The sequence below is a fragment of the Vulpes lagopus genome, chromosome X (assembly GCF_018345385.1).
Source record: "Vulpes lagopus strain Blue_001 chromosome X, ASM1834538v1, whole genome shotgun sequence".
In the NCBI taxonomy this organism is placed as follows: Eukaryota; Metazoa; Chordata; class Mammalia; order Carnivora; family Canidae; genus Vulpes; species Vulpes lagopus.
The window spans coordinates 25973471-25993159 of NC_054848.1; the positions used below are offsets into that span (position 1 = coordinate 25973471).

Here is a 19689-nt window from a genome sequence, read left to right on the forward strand (position 1 = left end):
GCACATGGTTCAGATGATGCAGAAGAACTACAACTGGGGCACCTGAGTGGCTCAGTTGGTTAAGCATGTGCCTTGGGCTCAGGTCATGATCTCAAGGTCCTGGGATCCAGCCCCGAGTCCTCAGCAGGCAGTCTGCTTCTCCTACTCCCCACTCCCCACTGCCCCCCCCCCCCCCCCCCCCCCGCTTGCTCTCTCACTGTCAAATATGTCAAATAAAGAAAATCTTAAAAAAAAAAAAAAAAAAGACTACTACTGAAAAGCAACCATTTTCTACCCGGAAGTAAACACTAAGAACCCTTTCTCTGCCCAGTGTCATGTTTGTAAATCATATGTTTATATAGATTCTTAACTTACCAAATTTCAGAAATAACTAGAACTTTCTGCTTCCATAGGTGAGGATTGAACTCATTCACACCTACACCCCATTCTCTCCTTTCCTCCCATTATAGTTCTATTACTCTTGTAGTTACCTTCCTAATTGCCTTTGAAACTTTTAATAATATGTTCCTATTGCTCTGACTTTAACTGTAGAACCAAAGTGGCTATTAATAGGTTACCTCCTGGGGTTTCTAAGAAATTAGAACACTTCCTTTCTGAAGCCTTCTGTTTACCTGTTGCAGTCTGAACTGATGGCTTCTGCACAGCTGTCTTCCAGGGGCTTCTTTCATGGCTTTGCTAAGATGCACCACCTATTTCCTAGTTACCATTCGTCCTCTGCTGCCTCCTCTCGCTTACCCCCTCATTTTGCCAGAGCATATTCTCCAGAAATTTCTCCAAAAGGGTATGGAAAAGGTAAATTGCCAAGTCCTGGCTTTGACTTAAAAAATGTCTTTATTCTGTTGTGAGATTATATAGTTTAATTTGAGAATCCCCTTTACTCAAAATTTAGGAAGAGAACACATGTGGTATTAATGTTGGGAATTCTCAAACCAGGCTGATAGTTACTGCTTTTTATTTATTTATTTTTTTTTATTTTTTATTTTTTATTTTTTTAGTTACTGCTTTTTAAGCAATGTGTTTATTCTTCCTGGAAGCTTTTTGGGTCTTCCTCTTATTATTTTTTTTTAGGTAAGCTCTCTACCCAATGTGGGATTTGAACTCAAAATCCTGAGATTAAGGGGGGATCCCTGAGTGGCTCAGTGGTTGAGCACCTGCCTTCACCAGGGTGTGATCCTGGAGTCCGGGGATCGAGTCCCACATCAGCCTCCCTGTGTGGAGCTTGCCTCTCTCTCTCTCTTTCTCTCTCTCTCATGAATAAATAAATAAAATCTTAAAAAAAAATCCTGAGAACAAGAGTTGCACACTCTGCTTACAGAGCTGGCCAAGGGCCATTAGGTCTTCCCGTTATTCAGGAAGTTCATTGTGAGGTGTGCAAGTTTTTGACTATTTATCTTAAATATCACTGAGTAAACCTTGTATTTTCCTAAAACTCTAGGAAAGCTCTTGCATCTCTTCTGTGTCAAGTTTCTCACTCTGTATTTTTATTTTCTCTTTGGAACTCAGTATTGGGAGATTGAACCTCCTGAATTGAGTCTATATGTATCTTAGTTTATCTCCTATTTTCCCTGTCCTTGTGTTTAACTGCACATTGAGGAAATTTCTTCAACTTTTCTTTAGATGGTTACTATTTTAGTAGTTGTATGTTTTAACTTTCAAAATTTTATTTGCTATTCCAATTGTATACTGTTACAACATCATGTTCTAGCTTAACAAATACAATTTCTTTTCACATTTCTCTTAGAGAAATAATGTGATTTGTTTTTTTAAGCTTGCTTTTTATCCCTGAATTATCTTTTTTTTTTTTCTGGAGTTAGTTATTTCTATTCTCTTAATTTGCAGGCTTACTCACCTGTCTGGTGATCCTTGATTGTTGGTTATGTTACAGGGCTCACTGGGCACAGGGCTTATTTATTATCTGGCAGTGTGAGTTGGCAGGAAGCTGCCAGTAGCTCCAAATTGTTCTACTTTTTAAGAGAAAAATCCTCCCATTTGTTGCTGTTCATTGCCGGACAGTTAACCCCATAGTCCCAAGTGGTGTTTTGTGCTGGTATTTGGGAGTGGATTGCAGGTATTTGGTGGGTTTCCATTCAGCTTCTCCCTTCTGCCTCTCCAGAACCTATAGAGTCTGAACCCAAGACACTTTGTGCACTTGGCAGTCCTGTTGCCTCCTGTCACATACTCTTGGCCGCAGGTTACTCCCATCTGCTGTCCTCAGCCTCTCTTAACTGTCTACCAGATACTTGTCCTCGCTTGTCCCTCAGTAACCCCCATCTGTTTATTCAATGTGGCACTTTCGTAGCTTTTTAATTCCTTTTTTTTTTTTTTTAAGATTTTATTTATTCATGAGAGACAGAGAGAGGCAGAGACATAGGCAGAGAAGCAGGCTCCTTGCAGGGAGCCTGATGTGGGACTCCATCCTGGAACTCCAGGATCATGCCCTGGGCTGAAGGCAGGTGTTCATCTGCTGAGCCACCCAGGCGTCCCTTTTTAATTCCTTTATTAGACTTTTAATGGAGTCTTGATGAGAAGATAAAGAAGTGTACTCATTCTACAACTCAGAACTACAATTCTGGAAGATTTGGGGAGGATCACTTCTTACATGGATATAATTTCAAACTTCCAAAATTATTTTGCTTCATTTGCAGATCATTCTCCTATGTGTGTGTATATGTATATATGTAGATCACAGAGCTATACAAACATATGTCCATCGATTTTTGTTTAAAAAAAATTTTTTATTGGAGTTCAATTTGCCAACATATAGCATAACACCCAGTGCTCATCCCAAGTGCCCCCCTCAGTGCCTGTCACCCAGTCACCCCAACCCCCTGCCCACCTCCCTTTCCACTATGTTTGAAAAATTTGAAAGTACATTAATGACACCATCCTTTTTCCCCCTAAATACATCATGTACATACTTACTAAGAATTGGGCATTTTATTTCTTTTTTTCATTTAAGATTTTTTTTTTCTGAGAGACAGATAGAGAGACAGTAAGGGGGCAGAAGCAGAGGTAGAGGGAGAAGCCAACTCCCTGCAGGGAGCTCAATGCAGGACTCAATACCGGGACCCCGAGATCATGACACGAGCCAAAAGCAGATGCCCAACCACTGAACCACCCAGGTGCCCCCAGCTATTTGTTTTTAAAGATTTTATTTTTAAGTCATCTCATCATGGGTCTTGAACACACAACCCCGACATCAAAAGTAACATGCTCCACCAACTGAGCCAGCCAGTACCCCCAGTTATAAGCTATCTATTTGTAAGGAGATGGGGGCACTTATGGGTGGGAAGCCCTGAACATAACTGAGAAGGAAGGAGCCCATGGAGAAGCAGAGTTGAGAAGACAGTTGGAAGCATGAGATCCTGGAGATAAGGGAAGAAGGGGTGCTTATTGTGTGAATGAATGCTCCTACCAAAAGTACCATTCAAAATACTAATAATCTCAAGAATAGACATGTCATTAATTTATTTATCAAAAACCGTAGACCTGATTAATAGATGATTCATGTTATTTTATTTCAGGATTTCTAACAGCTAGAGCTCCTCCCAAAACTGGTGTCAGTTTGTCACTGGTGAGAACTACACAGGTGAGGAACAGGGGTGGAGAAGACAATTTTCTATGCTTTTGTGTAACATTTGGATGATCAGCCTTTTGGTTACGTTACCTGTTGTAAACTATACATTAAATAGAAATTTTCTGACTTTTCTGAAAAGTAGTTGATACTTTCTCCTCTTTACAAGTTTAACTTGGCCAAGGAAATCAGTATTAATATGACTCATAATTAGCAAATTGTGTATTTGTAGCATTGTCAATATTTTGTTTGAGCACAACTATTTTTCTCTTTACCAATTTTTTTAATCTTTAGGTCTTTGTAATTAAACTTTTTTTTAATTCTGTTTCTTTTAAGATTTTTTATTTATTTATTCATAGAGACACACACAGAGAGAGAGAGAGAGAGAGAGAGAGAGAGGCACTGACACGGGCAGAGGGAGAAGCAGGCTCCATGCAGGGAGCCCGACGTGGGACTCCATCCCAGGTCTCCAGGATCACACCCTGGGCTGAAGGTGGCGCTAAACCACTAAGCCACCGGGGCTGCCCCTTAAACTTCTTTTTGAAAAGATTTTATTTTTAAGTAATCTTTACACCCAACATGGGACTTGAACTCACAACCTTGAGATCAAGGGTTGCATGTTCTACCAACTGAGCCAGCCAGGGGCCCTTTGTTTTTTTTAAGTTTTCTTATTCTTGTCTTCATTTATTTTTTATTATATATATATATAATTGAAGTATGATTAATATGCAGTATTAGTTTCAAGTGTACAACATAATGATTCAACAACTCTATACGTTACTCAGTGCTCACCATAAGTGTAGACCCCATCTCTCACCAAACCATTGATTACAATCTTATTGACTATATTCTCTATACTGTACTTTTCATCTCCATGATTTATTTATCTTACAACTGGAAGTTTGTACCTCTTAATCTGCTTCACCTATTTTACCCATTTCATGTCCACTTCCCCTCTGGCATCACCAATTGGTTCTCTATTTTAAGAGTCTGTTTCTTGGTTTTGTTTCTTAGTCTCTTTGTTGTTGTTTTAAATATTTATCTATTTATGTTAGAGATAGAGAGTGTGTGTGCAAGTGAGGGGAGGGGAAGAGTGAGAGAATCTCAAGCAGACTCCATATTGAGTGCAGAACCCAGCACAGGGCCCGTTCTCATGACCTGAGCTGAAATCAAGAGTCGGTTGCTTAACCAACTGAGCTACCCAGGTGCCCCTCTTTGTCTGTTTTGTTTCTCAGATTCCACATATGAGTGAAATCATATGGCATTTGTCTTTTTCTGTACGGCTCATTTTACTTAGCATAATACCCTCTAGGTCCATTCATGTTGTCACAATGGCAAGATCTTGTTCTTTTTTATGGCCGGGTAGTATTCCAGTGTGTGTGTGTGTGTGTGTGTGTGTGTGTGTGTGTGTGTGCGCGTGCGCGCGTGTGCACGCGTGTGTGTGTGTGCACACGCGCACACACCCATACCCCACTTCTTCATTCATCTGTGGATGGACATATGGATTGCTTCCATATCTTGGCTATTGTAAATAATGCTGTAATAAACACAGGAGTGCATATGTCTTTTCAAATTAGTGTTTTCATTTTCCTTGGGTAAATATCCAGTAGTGGAATTACTGCATCATATGGTAGTTCTATTTTTAATTTTTTGAGGAATATCCATAGTCTTGTCCACAGTGACTGTACCAATTTACAGTCCCATCAACAGTGCATAAACGTTCCTTTTTCTCCACATCATTGCCAATGTTTGTCTTTCTTGTCATTTTGATTTTAGCCATTCTGACAGGTGTAAGGTGCTATCTCAGTGTGGTTTTTGATCTGCATTTCCCTGATGATTAGTTATGTTGAGCATTCTTTTCATGTGCCTATTGGCCATCTGTGTGTCATCTTTAGAAAATGTCTCTGAGGTTTTCTGCTTATTTTTAATCAGATTATTGCGGGGTTTTTTTTTTTTTTAGTGTTAAATTGTATAAGTTCTCTATATATTGTAGATTTTAATCCCTTATCAGCTCTATCATTTGCAAATATCTTTTCCCATTCAGTAGATTGTCTTTTAGTTTTGTTGGTAGTTTCTTTCACTGTGTAAAACCTTTTTGATACAGTCCCAGTACTTTGCTTTTGTTTCCCTTTCCTTTGGACACCTATCCAGAAAAATGTTTTTATGGCGATGTCAAAGAAGTTACTGTTTTCTTCTAAGAGTTTAATAGTTTCAGGTCTCACATTTAGGTCTTTAATCAGTTTTGAGTTGATTTTTGTGTACAATGCAAGAAAGAGGTCATTTCATTCTTTTGCATGTAGCTTTTGTGTGTATTTTTTTTAAAGGGCAGTTGTAGAAGAGACCATCTTTTCTCCATTGTATTTTCTTGCCTCCCCTGTTGTAGATTAATAAACCATAAGTGTGGGTTTATTTTCTGGGCTCTCTGTGCTATTGCACAGACCCCTGTCTATTTTTGTGCCAGTCCCATATTCTTTTGATTATGGTAGCTTTGTAGTATATCATGGCATCTGGAATTGTGATATCTCCAGCTTTGTACCTCTTTCTCAAGATTGCTATGGCTATTGGGGTCTTTGTGGATCCATACCAATTTTTGGAGTCTTTGTTCTGGTTCTGTGGAAAGTTCTGTTGGCATTTTTTTTTTAAGAGAAATAGTTTTTTTTTTTGTAAGAATCTTATTTATTTATTCATGATAGACATAGAGAGAGAGACAGAGACACAGGCAGAGGGAGCAGGCTCCATATCGGGAGCCCGACGTGGGACTCGATCCCAGGAGTCCAGGATCACGCCCTGGGCTGAAGGCAGGCGTTAAACCGCTGAGCCACCCAGGGATCCCCTCTGTTGGTATTTTGTTTTTTTATATTTAAAAAAATTTTTTTTAACTTATTTATGATAGTCACAGAGAGAGAGAGAGGCAGAGAACAGGCAGAGGGAGAAGCAGGCTCCATGCACCGGGAGCCCGACGTGGGACTCGATCCCGGGTCTCCAGGATCGCGCCCTGGGCCAACGGCAGGCGCTAAACCGCTGCGCCACCCAGGGATCCTCTGTTGGTATTTTGATAGAGTAAGTTACACACTCAGTGCAACGTCTAAGTAGTATGGACTGTTTTTTTTTTTTTTTTTAAGATTTTATTTATTTATTCATAGAGACAGAGAGAGAGAGAGAGGGGCAGAAAGAGAGGCAGAGACACAGGCAGAGGGAGAAGCAGGCACCATACAGAGAGCCTGACCTGGGACTCGATCCCGGGTCTCCAGGATCACGCCCTGGGCTGCAGGCGGCGCTAAACCACCAAACCACCGGGGCTGCCCTGTATGGACTGTTTAATGATATTTATTCAACCAATCTATGGACATGGAATATCTTTACATTTGCTTGCATCATCTTTAATTTCTTTCATCAATTTTTTTATAGTTTTCAGTGTTAAGGGTCTTTCACCTCGTTACGTAAGTTAATTACTTGGTATTTTACTCTTTATAATGCACCTGTCAATGGGATTTTTTTTCTTAATTTCTTGCCGATACTTCATTATTTGTGTATAGAAATGCAACAGATTTCTGTGTATTTTGTATCTTGTGATTTCACTGGAGTCATATCAGTACTAGTAGTTCTGTTTTTTTAACATTTATTTTTTTAAAGGATTTATTTATTTGTTTGTTTATTTATTTATTTATTTATTTATTTATTTATTTATTTATGACACACAGAGAGAGAGGCAGAGACATAGGCAGAGGGAGAAGCAGGCTCCATGCAGGAAGCCCGACATAGGACTCAATCCCGGGACTCCAGGATCACCCCCTGGGCCCAAGGCAGGTGCTAAACCGCTGAGCCACCCAGGGATCCCCCAGTATTAGTAGTTCTTTTTTTTTTTTTTAAGTACTAGTAGTTCTTTGATGGAATCATTAGGGTTTTCTCTGTATCTATTTCTATCCTATGTCATCTGTATGTAATGACAGTTTTACTTCTTTCTTTCCAATTTAGATGACTTTTATTTCTTTTTCATGTCTGATTGCTATAGCTAGGACTTCCTTCTATGGTGAAGTAAAGGGGTGAGAGTGGGCATAAGTGTGTTATTTTCTTTTTTTTTTTAAAGGTTTTATAATTTTTTTTTTTATTTATGATAGGCACACAGTGAGAGAGAGAGAGAGAGAGAGAGGCAGAGACATAGGCAGAGGGAGAAGCAGTCTCCATGCACCGGGTGCCCGACGTGGGATTCAATCCTGGGTCTCCAGGATCGCCCCCTGGGCCAAAGGCAGGCGCTAAACCGCTGCGCCACCCAGGGATCCCTGTTATTTTCTTATTTGTTGCTGATCTTAGGTGGAAAGTTCTCAGGTTTTCACCATTGAGGATAATGTTAGCTGGGGGTTGACATATATGGCCTTTGTATTGTTGACCTGTGTTCCCTCAAACCTACTTAGTTGAGAGCTTTTATCATGAATATATGTTGTGTTTTGTCAAATGAATTTTCTGTTTCTGTTGAGAGGATCTTCTGCTTTTATCCTTTCTCTTGTTAATGAGATGTTTCATGTTGATTAATTTGTAAACATTGAACCACTCTTGCATACCAGGAAGAAATCCTACTTGATCATGGTGAGGGATTTTTTTTTTAAGATTTTATTTATTTATTTATTCATGAGAGACACAAAGAGAGACGGACAGAGGGAGAAGCAGGCTCCATGCAGGGAGCCTGACGTGGGACTCCATCCCGCGTCTTCAGGATCAGGCCCTGGGCTGAAGGTGGTGCTAAACGCTGAGCTACCTGGGCTGCCCTATGATGAGTGAATTTTTTTTTTTTAATGTATTGTCAAATTCAGTTCGCTAATTTTTTGTTAAGGATTCCTGTGTCTATGTTCATCAGAGATACTGGCCTATAGTTTTTCTTTTTTATAGTCCTTAGCTTTGCTATCATGATAATGCCTTATAGAATGAATTTGGAAGTTTTCCTTCCTCTTTGATTTTTCTGGAACAGTTTGAGAAGAATAGGTATTAACTGTTTTTGAGGTGTTTGGTAGAATTCACTTGTGAAGCCATCTGTTTCTGGACTTCTGTTTGTTGGGAGTTTTTTGATTACTCAGGCAATTTCGTTACTAGTAATTGGTATGTTAAAAATTTCTAGTTCTTCCTAATTCATTTTTGGGGGACTGTATGTTTCTAGGAATTTACCCATTTATCTTAGGTTGTCCAATTCATTGGCATACAATTCTGCGTAGTAGTCTCATAATTCTTTGTATTTCTGTCATGTTGGTTGTTATTTGTCTCCTTTCATTTCTGATTTTATTTGCTTGAGTATTCTTTTCTCCTAATGAGTCTGGCTAAAGGTTTATCAATTTTGTTGATCTTTTCAAAGAACTATCTCCTGGTTTCATTGATCTTTTCTATTATGTTTTTAGTCTCTGTTTCATTTATTTCTGCTCTAATCTTTATTTCCTTCCTTCTGCTGGCTTTGGGCTTTGTTCTTCTTTTTCTAGCTCCCTTAGGTGTAAGGCTTAGGTTGTTCGAGTTTTTTCTTGTTTCTTGAGGTAGGTCTGAATCACTAACAACTTAGAACTATTTTTGCTGCATCCCAAAGACTTTGGACCATTGTGTTTTTATTTTCATCTGTCTTCATGTATTTTTTTATTTGCTTTTATATTTCTTTATAGACCCATTCATTGTGTAGTATCATGTGTTTTTGTTCTTCCCAGATATTTTCTTAAAATTGATTTTTAATTTAAAATTTTTAAAAAGATTTTTAAAGTTTATTTATTTATGAGACACACAGAGAGAGAGAGAGAGAGAGAGAGAGAAGCAGAGACACAGGCTTAGGGAACCTGACATGGGATTCAATCCCAGGCCTCCAGGATCACACCCTGGGCTGAAGACAGGCGCTAAACTGCTGAGCCACCCAGGGATCGCTAAAATTGATTTTTAGTTTCATACTGTCGTGGTGTGAAAGGTGCATAATAGGGTTTCAATCTTTTTGAATTTGTTGAGACCTGTGTTGTGGCCTAACATGTGATCTAGTAAATGTCTCATGTGCACTTGAAAAGAATGTGTATTCTGCTGGTTTTGGAGGAAATATCTGTATATATCTGTTAGATCCATCTGGGCTAATGTGTTGTTCAAAGCTACTTACTGTTCCCTTGTCGATGTTCTTTTGGGACGATCCATCCACTGATGTAAGTGAGGTGTTAAAGTCCTCTACTTTTACTGTATTACTGTCAATTTCTTTCTTTTTGTCTGTTAATAGTTGCTTTATGTATGTAGGCACTCCCATTCTGGGTGCATAAATACTGACAAGTGTTGTATCTTCTTGTAGGATTTTCCCTTTATCATTATGTAGTGCCTTTTTTGCTGCTATAGACTTTGTTTCAAAGTCCTTTTTGTCTCATAGAAATATTCCTTTCCCAGGTTTTTTTTTTTTTTGCTTCCATTTACATAGTATGTTTTCCTGTCTCCCCACTTTGAATCTGCATGTGTCTTTAGGTCTGAAGTGAGTCTCCTGTAGGCAGCATATAGATGGGTCTTGTTTTTTATCCATTCAGTCACCCTGTGTCTTTCAATTTGAGCATTTAGTTCACTTACATTTAAAGTAATTATTGAGGGACACCTGGGTGGCTCAGTGGTTGAGCTTCTGCCTTCAACTCAGGGTGTGATCCTGGTCCGGGGATTGAGTTCTGCATCGGGCTCCCTGTGAGGAGCCTGTTTCTCCCTTCTCTCTCTGTCCATCTCTCTGCCTATCTGTGTGTCTGTCATGAATGAATGAATGAATGAATGAATGAATAATAAATAAATAAATAAATAATAAATCTTTAAAAATAATTATTGATTACTCACTGCCTATTTATTACTTGTTTTACAGTTGGTTGTTTTTGGCAGTTCCTGTCTATTCCTTTCTTTTGCTCTCTTCTCTGGTGGTTCGATGGCTTGTGTGTGTGTGTGTGTGTGTGTGTGTGTGTGTGATGCATAGATTCCTTTCTGATTTTCTGTAGGTATTTATATAGAATTTTGATTTGTAGTAACCATTAGGTTCACATATAGCATCTTATGCATTGCATTTAGAAGTTATATATTAAGTTGATGGTCGCTGAAGTTCAAACCGATTCTAAAGACCATAAATTTTTTATACCCCTTCCTCCAATTTTCAATTAGCTATAATTGTGCCTCGGATAAACCTCATTGGCTATGATACTGCCACTGTAAAAGCTGCAAAGCTTACACCCCCTTCATTTTAAGTACATGATGTCATATATTACATCTTTTACTTTGTGAATCTTGTGACTTGTTGAGACAATACTGATTTGATGCTTTTGTGTATTAATCTCTGTACTGGTTTTATAAGTGATTAATCTACCACCTTTAGATGTTTGTCTTTACTTGTGAATTTTTTTTCCTTTCCTGATTTTCTTCTACTTAGGGCCTTTTCTTTTTTATTTTTTTTAAAGATTTTATTTATTCATGGGAGACACAGAGAGAGGGGGAGGCACAGACACAGGTAGAGGGAAAAGCAGACTCCATGCAGGGAGCCCGACATGGGACCTGATCCCTGGTCTCCAGGATCATGCCCTGGGCCAAAGGCGGCACTAAATTGCTGAGCCACCTGGGCTGCCCTCTTTTTTTCTTTTTAAAGATTTTATTTATTCTTGAGAGATACACACAGAGAGAGAGGCAGAGACATAGGTGGAGGGAGAAGCAGGCTCCATGCAGGGGAGTGGGACTTGATCCAGGCATCCTGGGATCATGCCCTGAGCCAAAGGCAGGCGCTCAACCACTGAGCCACCCAAGCGTCCCATGGCCTTTTCTTTCTACTCATGGAGTTCTCTTCAGTGTTTCTTGCATACCTGGCTAGGTGGCGGTAAATTTCTTCAACTTTTTTCTGGGAAACTCTCTCTCCTTTTTTTTTTAAAAAATATTTTATTTATTTATTCATGAGAGACACAGAAAGAGAGAGGCAGAGACACAGAGAGATAAGCAGGCTCCATGCAGGGAGTCGGATGTGGGACTGGATCCCGGGACTCCAGGATCTTGCCCTGAGCCAAAGGCAGATGCTCAACTGCTGAGCCACCCAGGAGTCCCCTCTCTCTCTCCTATTCTGAATGATAATCCTGTTGAGTATTCCTAGTTACAGTATTTTCTTTGCAGTACTTTGAATATATCCTGCCTCTTTTTTTTTAAGATTTTATTTATTCATGAGAGACACAGAGAGAGAGGCAGAGACACAGGCAGAGAGATAAGCAGGCCCCATGCAGGGAGCCAGATGTGGGACTCAATCCCGAACTCCAGGATCATGCCCTGGGTCAAAGGCAGACGCTCAACTGCTGAGCCACCCAGGTGTCCCAAACCTGCCTCTTCTTTTGGGCCTGCAGAATTTCTGCTGAAAAATCAGCTGATAGCCTTGTATGTAACTGTCTTGTTTCTCCTCGCTGCTTTTCAAATTCTCTATCACTACTTTTTGCCATTCTAATTATTATGTGTTTTGGTGTGGACCTCCTTGGTTTTTGTCATGTTAAGGGTTCTCTATGCTTCCTGGATGTCCCTGTCTGTCTTCTTCCCCTGATTAGGGAAGTTTTCAGCTGTTGTTTCTCCACATAAGGTTGCCACCCCTCCCTTTTCTCCTTCTGGAATCCCCATAATGCAAATGTTGTTAATGCTTAATTATGTAGCTGAGTTGCCTTAGCCTGTTCTCATTTTAAAATATCTTTTTGTCCTCTTGATGTTTCACTTAGTTGCTTACCATGACTTTGTCTTCCAGATCCGTTGTCCTTTCTTTTACATCCTCAAATCTGCTGGTAATTTCCTCTAGTGTATTTTTTTACTTCGGCCCCTGAGTTCTTCATTTCTGAGTGGTTTTTTGTATATTTTCTTGCTCTTTGTTGAAGGTTTCACTGAAATCTTCCACGTTGTTTTCCAATCCAGTGAGTATCTTCATGACCATTGCTTTGAATTCTCTATCAGGCTTGTGGCTTATCCCAATCTCACTTAGCATTTTTGTTGTGATTTTTCTCCTGTCCTTTTATTGGAGGAATACTCCTCTGACTCCTCATCTTGTTTAACTCCGTGTGTTTGTTTCTATGTGTTAGGAAGAACAACTATGTCTTTTGGTCTTAAAAGTAGTGGCTTGATGAAGAAGAGGTCCTGTGCTGCTCTGTCGTGCCATGCCCCCTGGTCACCTGAACCAGGCACTCTGGGGGTGTCTCCTCCGTGGGCTGCATGCATTCTGCTGTGGTTAAGCCACATTTGTCTTCAGTCAGCTACAGTGACCTGCTTGGCCCATGAAGACGCTATCCCTGCTTGACCTCCTCAAAGGCTTGCATGGGTGGCCCGGGGCTGGCAGGGTGCCTGGGTGTCTGCAGTCAAACTTTCTGCCACAGCTGCAGGTGCACCAAAGGGCAGGGCCTGCTCCCCGTGCGGCCAGCTGAGAGGTGAAACTGCTGGAACTGAGTGCCGTGGTGTGTGTGTGGTTATCCCCACCTGTCCCCAGGGCAGGAGTCACTTTGGAGTGACACCGGTCCCTGCCACGCTGCCTGCAGGATGTGGCTGGGCAGGAGCTGCTTTGGAGGGACACCTGCCCATGTGGGTGGATGGGGTGGGGTGGTCACATGGTGCTAGCAAGCTAGGTGGAATGTGTTGGGTTGGCTGTTGCAGTTCTCTGGCTATTCCTGCTGGGAGAGAGGAAGAAAAATGGCATCTGCTGGCACTTTGTTCCTGGAGATTTCTCCTGAAAAATCTCTGCCCCTCTAGTGCATGTTCTCAGTAAATAACTGTCCTCCACGTATACCCCAGGTGCTTTTTAAAGTGCTGCTTCTGTGCTGTGTCTGTGCCGGCTTATTGATGGTCTCAGCTCTGGAATGGTGGGGATGCCATTTCTTGTGGCCCTCCGGCTCTCCTGGAGTTCAGGCTGCCAATTTTAAAAGCTCCCCCCTGATTTTCAAAGCCACATGTTCTGGGGACTTGTGTTCCCAGCGCAGGGCCCCCATCCCTGGGGTGCTGGGTGTAGAGGCTTAACCCTCTGGCTTCTTAGTGCTTGTGATGTCCCTTTCATTCATGGTTAGTCTCACTGGGAGTTTGGTTCCCAGCATCCTCTCTGCTTCTCCGGTCTTGTGTGCTGGGGCCTGCTTTCTAGGCTTAACTGTGGAAGGTGTGTTTTGCTAGTCTTCAGGTCACTGTTAGAGTTTGCTACACAGATGTAACTGTTACCTTGTGTCTATGGGATGAGCCGAGCTCAGGATCCTTCTTTTGTGCCATTCTCTTCCCCTTGATCACTAAGCCCTGTTTTAAGCCCTTGAGACTCGTCAGCGCACACTGGACATCCTGCTTATAAAAGGTCCCAGTCTCTACCCACCAAGAGTGGCAACTGTTTTAATTGCTCCAGCTTTTAGCCATCCCGTGTGTGTTGCTGCAGATAGATCCATATTACGCTGAAATACTAAACATTCACTTTCTGCCAGTGAGACTGTAGTCCTAACTAAATCCTTCTTTTCTAAAAAGTGGAATGTTTTCTTACCTGCTGTGAGAAGAGTTTTCTATTTCACTCAGGCTTTTCTGCTAGGATGAGTATACCTTCAGAGTGTATGCGACTGGAAGACAGACACTCCTTATGTTCTGCGTTGGTTGGTTTGTTCGCCTAATCCCACCATCATGTGATCTCTGGGCTACAGTATTGTTAAAAACTGTCCTCTCCACAAAACAAAACACAGGCACAATCTGTATCTTCTTCTTCTTTTTTTTTTTTAGGATTTTATTTATTTATTTGAGAGAGAATGTTCAGAGGAGAGGGAAAGGGAGAAGGAGAAGCAGACTTCCCACTGAGGAGGGAGCCCAATGTGGGGCGCAATCCCAGGACTCTGACATCATGACCTGAGCCAAAGGCAGACGCTTAACCAACTGAGCCATCCAGGCACCCCCATTTCTTTCTTTCTTTTTTTTTTCCCCACCATTAGCAAGCTTTACTCAAGCACTGGACATACATACTATATAAAAGCAACACAGATCTTTGTGCTTCTGTTTATGCTGGGTCTGGGTTGTGGCGATGCTGGTGAGCCTCTATTTACTTCGGTCCCTCTTCTCCGTCCCCTTGGTTCGGTCATCTCTGAAGTCCCTCTCTGTCTCCCAGTCACTTTCTAGCCACACCCTGCTTGGCTCTCTCTCCTGCCATCTCTTTTCCCAGCTACGATCATGGTCTTGGTCCCTCGTCCGAGAGTCCCAGTGTCTTTCTCGAGACCGAGATCGCTCCCGCTTCTCCCGTTTTCCCTCTCTGTATTGATCGTTTTTGATAATTGGCAAATTAATGGGTTTTCGAAAAGGCCGGTCACGGCCCCCAAACCTCAGCTGCCCCGATTCCTTTTTCCCTCCCAGACCTCCTCCAAGTCTCCGAGGGATCCACCCTTTGAGGGTCTTTTCCAGTTCATAGTCCACAAATATCTCATGCTGGTCAATCACCAGGCCGTCTGCATCTCGGTAGCTTTGATCAGAGAACGCTCCTCTTTGTGTTCAAAGAAGGCGCAGCCCTTTGAAAAACCCATGACCACGTCCCTCATGAGCTGAAGCCTCCTGATGTCCCCGTAGCGAGAAAATACTTCCTAACTTCTCCTCCTTGGTCTGCAAGTTTAGTCTTGCCACAAACAGGGGGAGGAGGGGGTCTCCTGTGACGCCCTTGTTGGGAGTGTATCGGGCCAACACTGCCCTCCAGACGGCACGATCGTGTGGATCTGCATCAGTGCGATCAATGCTGCCGGCTTTAAGGGGGTCGTGCGCGGCGATGGGCATCCAGTCGTTCACGTTCTCGGCAACGCTCGGGCTTCCCTTTCCACAGAGGCCCGCGGACTCCCCGGACTCGAAGCGCCGGGAGATTCCTCGCGCCTCGCACCCCCATTTCTTTATATAAAGTTCAAAATGGGGCAGCCCGGGTGGCTCAGCGGTTTAGCACCGCCTTCAGCCCAGGGCCTGATCCTGGAGACTCGGGATCGAGTCCCACGTCGGGCTCCCTGCATGGAGCCTGCTTCTCCCTCTGCCTGTGTCTCTGCCTCTCTCTCTGTGTGTATCTCTCTCTCTCTCTCTCTCTCTCATAAATAAATAAATAAATAAATAAATAAATAAATAAAATCTTAAAAGAATAAAGTTCAAAATGGGCAAGACTGGTCTATGATAATAAATTAAAATAACGTTACCCTTTGGGGAAAACCAATATAAAGAGACCACAAAGAAGCCTTCTAGGTGCTGGAAATATTCCATATCTTGATGTGGCTGATGATTTATAGGAATGTCTATATGTAGAATTTTTCAGGTTTAAGATTTATGTACTTTTATGTATCATTATTTACATAAATCAGCCAACAGACCCTTATTATCCTCTCCCATTAGAATCTTGTCTTACTGTTTGCGACATTATGATTTATAATGAGAAATCTCTATTTGGTCTTTGCCCTTTCCTGGTACCGAACTCCTATAACCATTGGAATTTCCTGTGATGAGAACCGTAAAGGTTTGTTTTTTTATGTGAATGAGTAATTTGGGGAAAGTGCCTAAGAATGGGGGCTGATTGCTCCGGGGACCAATCAGGTGATTAGAGGATTGAAACCTTCAGTCCCACCCCCTGACCTCTGTGGAAAGGAGAAGGGCACCAGTTCACATTCCCACCAAAAGTGCAAGAGGGTTCCCCTTTCTCCGCATCCTCTCCAACATTTGTGGTTTCCTGCCCTGTTAATTTTCCCCATTCTCACTGGTGTGAGGTGGGATCTCATTGTGGTTTTGATTTGTATTTCCCTGATGGCAAGTGATGCAGAGCATTTTCTCATGTGCTTGTTGGCCATGTCTATGTCTTCCTCTGTGAGATTTCTGTTCATGTCTTTTGCCCGTGATTGGATTGTTTGTTTCTTTGCTGTTGAGTTTAATAAGTTCTTTATAGATCTTGGAAACTAGCCCTTTATCTGATACGTCATTTGTAAATATCTTCTCCCATTCTGTAGGTTGTCTTTTAGTTTCATTGACAGTTTCTTTTGCTGTGCAAACGCTTCTTAATCTTGATGAAGTCCCAATAGTTCATTTATGCTTTTGTTTCTCTTGCCTTCATGGATATATCTTGCAGGAAGTTGCTGTGGTCAAATTCAAAAAAGGTGTTGCCTGTGTTCTCCTCTAGGACTTTGATGGACTCTTGTCTCACATTTAGATCTTTCATCCATTTTGAGTTTATCTTTGTGTATGGTGTAGGCATGTGGATGTCTAATTTTCCCAGCACCATTTATTGAAGAGACTGGTGCAGCCACTCTGGAAAACTGTGTGGAGGTTCCTTAAAGAGTTAAAAATAGATCTGCCCTACGACCCAGCAATTGCACTGCTGAGGATTTACCCCAAAGATACAGATGCTGTGAAACGCCGGGACACCTGCACCCCGATGTTTCTAGCAGCAATGTCCACAGTAGCCAAACTGTGGAAGGAGCCTCGGCGTCCATCGAAAGATGATGGATAAAGAAGATGTGGTCTATGTATACAATGGAATATTACTCAGCCATTAGAAACAACAAATACCCACCATTTGCTTCCACGTGGATGGAACTGGAGGGTATTATGCTGAGTGAAATAAGTCAATCGGAGAAGGACAAACATTATATGGTCTCATTCATTTGGGGAATATAAAAATAGTGGAAGGGAATAAAGGGGAAAGGAGAAAAAATGAGTGGGAAATATCAGAGAGGGAGACAGAACATGAGAGACTCCTAATTCTGGGAAACAAACAAGGAGTAGTGGAAGGGGAGGTGGGTGGGGGGTTGGGGTGACTGGGTGACAGGCACTGAGGGGGGCACTTGATGGGATGAGCACTGGGTGTTATGCTATATGTTGGCAAATTGAACTCCAATAAAAAATAAACAAGAAAAAAAAAAGGAAAGGAGAAGGGCTGGAGATGAAGTTCAATCCCTAGTGGCCAAAAAATGAATCACTCATGCCTATGTAATGAAGTTTCCATAAAGACCTGAAAGTGGTAGGGTTCAGAGAGATTTTGAGTTGGTGAACGCCTGGAGCTTCAGGGAAAGTAGTGTGCTGCCGAGAGCGTGACAGCTCTGCTCCTTTCCCCTTCCCTCACTCTGTGTATCTCCTCGTCTGGCTGTTCAGGAGTTATAGCCTTATACAATACACTGGTAATCCGGGAAGAAAAATGTTCTGAGTTCTGTGAACTGTTCTAACAAATTAATTGGACCTAAGAAATGGGTAGTGGGAACCTCTGATGTATGGCCAGTCAGAAGTATGGGTGAGAAATTGGGATTGTGTTGGTATCTGAAGGAACAGGCATTCTTTTAGGACTGAGCTCTCAACCTGTGGGATCTGATACTACCTTTGGGTAGATAGTAGCAGAATTGAGTTGAATTGTAAGATACCTGGTTATTTTTTGTGTAGAATTGGATTGATGCTATAAAAAGCATGCGTGTAAACACACACACACACACACACACACACACACACACACACTGGTCTATTTTTGTAGAGTTTTTTTTTCTTGATCTTATGTTTCCTTACAGTGTGGGTTTATTTTCAAATGAAGAGTCCTATCAAAACTCTCCTTTAGGGTCACCTGGGTGACTCAGTTCCTTAAGTGTCCAATTCTTGGTTTTGGCTCAGGTTATGATCTCAGGGTCCTGGGATCAGGCCCAGCAGGGGGCTCTGCGTTCAGTGGGGAGTCTGCTAGAGATTTGTTCTCCCTTTCCCTCTGCCCCTCACCCTGCTTGCATGCACTGTCTCTCTCTCTCAAATAAATTAATTAATTAAAACTCTTCCTTTAGCTTTGCATTATAGAATATCAGTAAAATCCCTGGTATGGCAATATGGTAGGGATTCTGGAGTAGATTGGAATAGCATGGAGAATAAAAATTATCTGTTAAGTCACCAAAAAAAAAAAAAAACCTCATATATTACCACAAACAGAAGCCAATGGTGGATCTTTTTTTTTCCCCCCATAAACTTGAACTCAGTTATAGAACTGAGGAAGAGGTATAAAGTGACTCCTGTGGGATAGTTAGGGAGCTCTATCAGACCCACATGGTCTTGAGAATCCTCAAGACCCTTCACAAGTGTCCACAGTGGTGGCAGAGAAGGCTGTCATGGCTAGAGAAGCGGAGATTCCACTGCTGAACATCCACAAGAGCTTGCATCTTCATGCCCATTTCTGATAACTTAAAAATTTATCCTGCCATTAATCCTCCAGAAAAAAGAGGCATTGGACACTCTATCCCTCTGTGTTTTTCTCAATAAAAGAGTGATCCTATACAAAAGTGCTGGCACCTGAAAAATAATGCAGTTAGCTTAGTTCTCAGGGCATAACATACCTCCTTTGGTGGCTTGGGCCAGGACTGCCCTGGCACTGCTGTAGAGTTCTATTACGACAGTTATGTTACTCTCATCGGGGTCAGAACCATCACTTCCTTTCAACCCTCGCCTGCATCTGGCTTGGTGTACCAAGCTTCTATTTCCCTTAGGACAGAATCTCTCTCAGTGGTCTTGATGCTCATTCATAAAATAGAATTATTGTTGGTTCCCTGTCCCCACTCCCATTAACACTCATTAACCCAAGTATAGTAGACATTCATTCGATCAAGTCTTGATTAAGTATCTTATATTTTCCAGGTAATGAGCATCGTGCAGATGTGTTATAAAACACCTCTGGGGACACTGGTTGAGTTTTTCACTAGTCCGACATTGCCCCTTGTGCAGTGTATAATTCAGGGGATAAAATTAAGGAGTAGAGATATGTGCTTAGGGGGGAACCTGGGGAGTGCAGTGGGTGGGGTGTCCGACTATTGGTTCCGGCTCAGACCCTGATCTCAGGGTCATCAGATTATACTCCACCTTGGGCTCTTGCTCAGCACAGTCTGCTTAAGACTCTCTTTGCCCCCCTCCCCCACTCCTGAGTTCATTCTTCCTCTCAATAAATCTTAAAAAAAAAAAATTGATTTACTCCACCTACCAGAAGAAGACTGAAGTCCCAGCTCCAAGTTAGCCAAAACACTGAGTTATATTTTCTTATAAGAAAGGGAAAACCTCAAATATTCCACTTGGGAAGCTGGTTCATTGCCCAAAGGTAATGTGTTTATAGCAGTCCCAATCACTGGTGAGCAAAAAATAAGGCAGGATTCTGAAGCTAAAACTTAAAAGTG

General features: G+C 41.9%; 1 pseudogene; it reads right to left on the bottom strand.

Annotated features, from left to right (window-relative positions):
• Nucleotides 1-14484: 14484 nt before the first annotated feature.
• On the bottom strand, nt 14485-15932 carry LOC121482461 (annotated as a pseudogene).
• Nucleotides 15933-19689: the final 3757 nt, after the last annotated feature.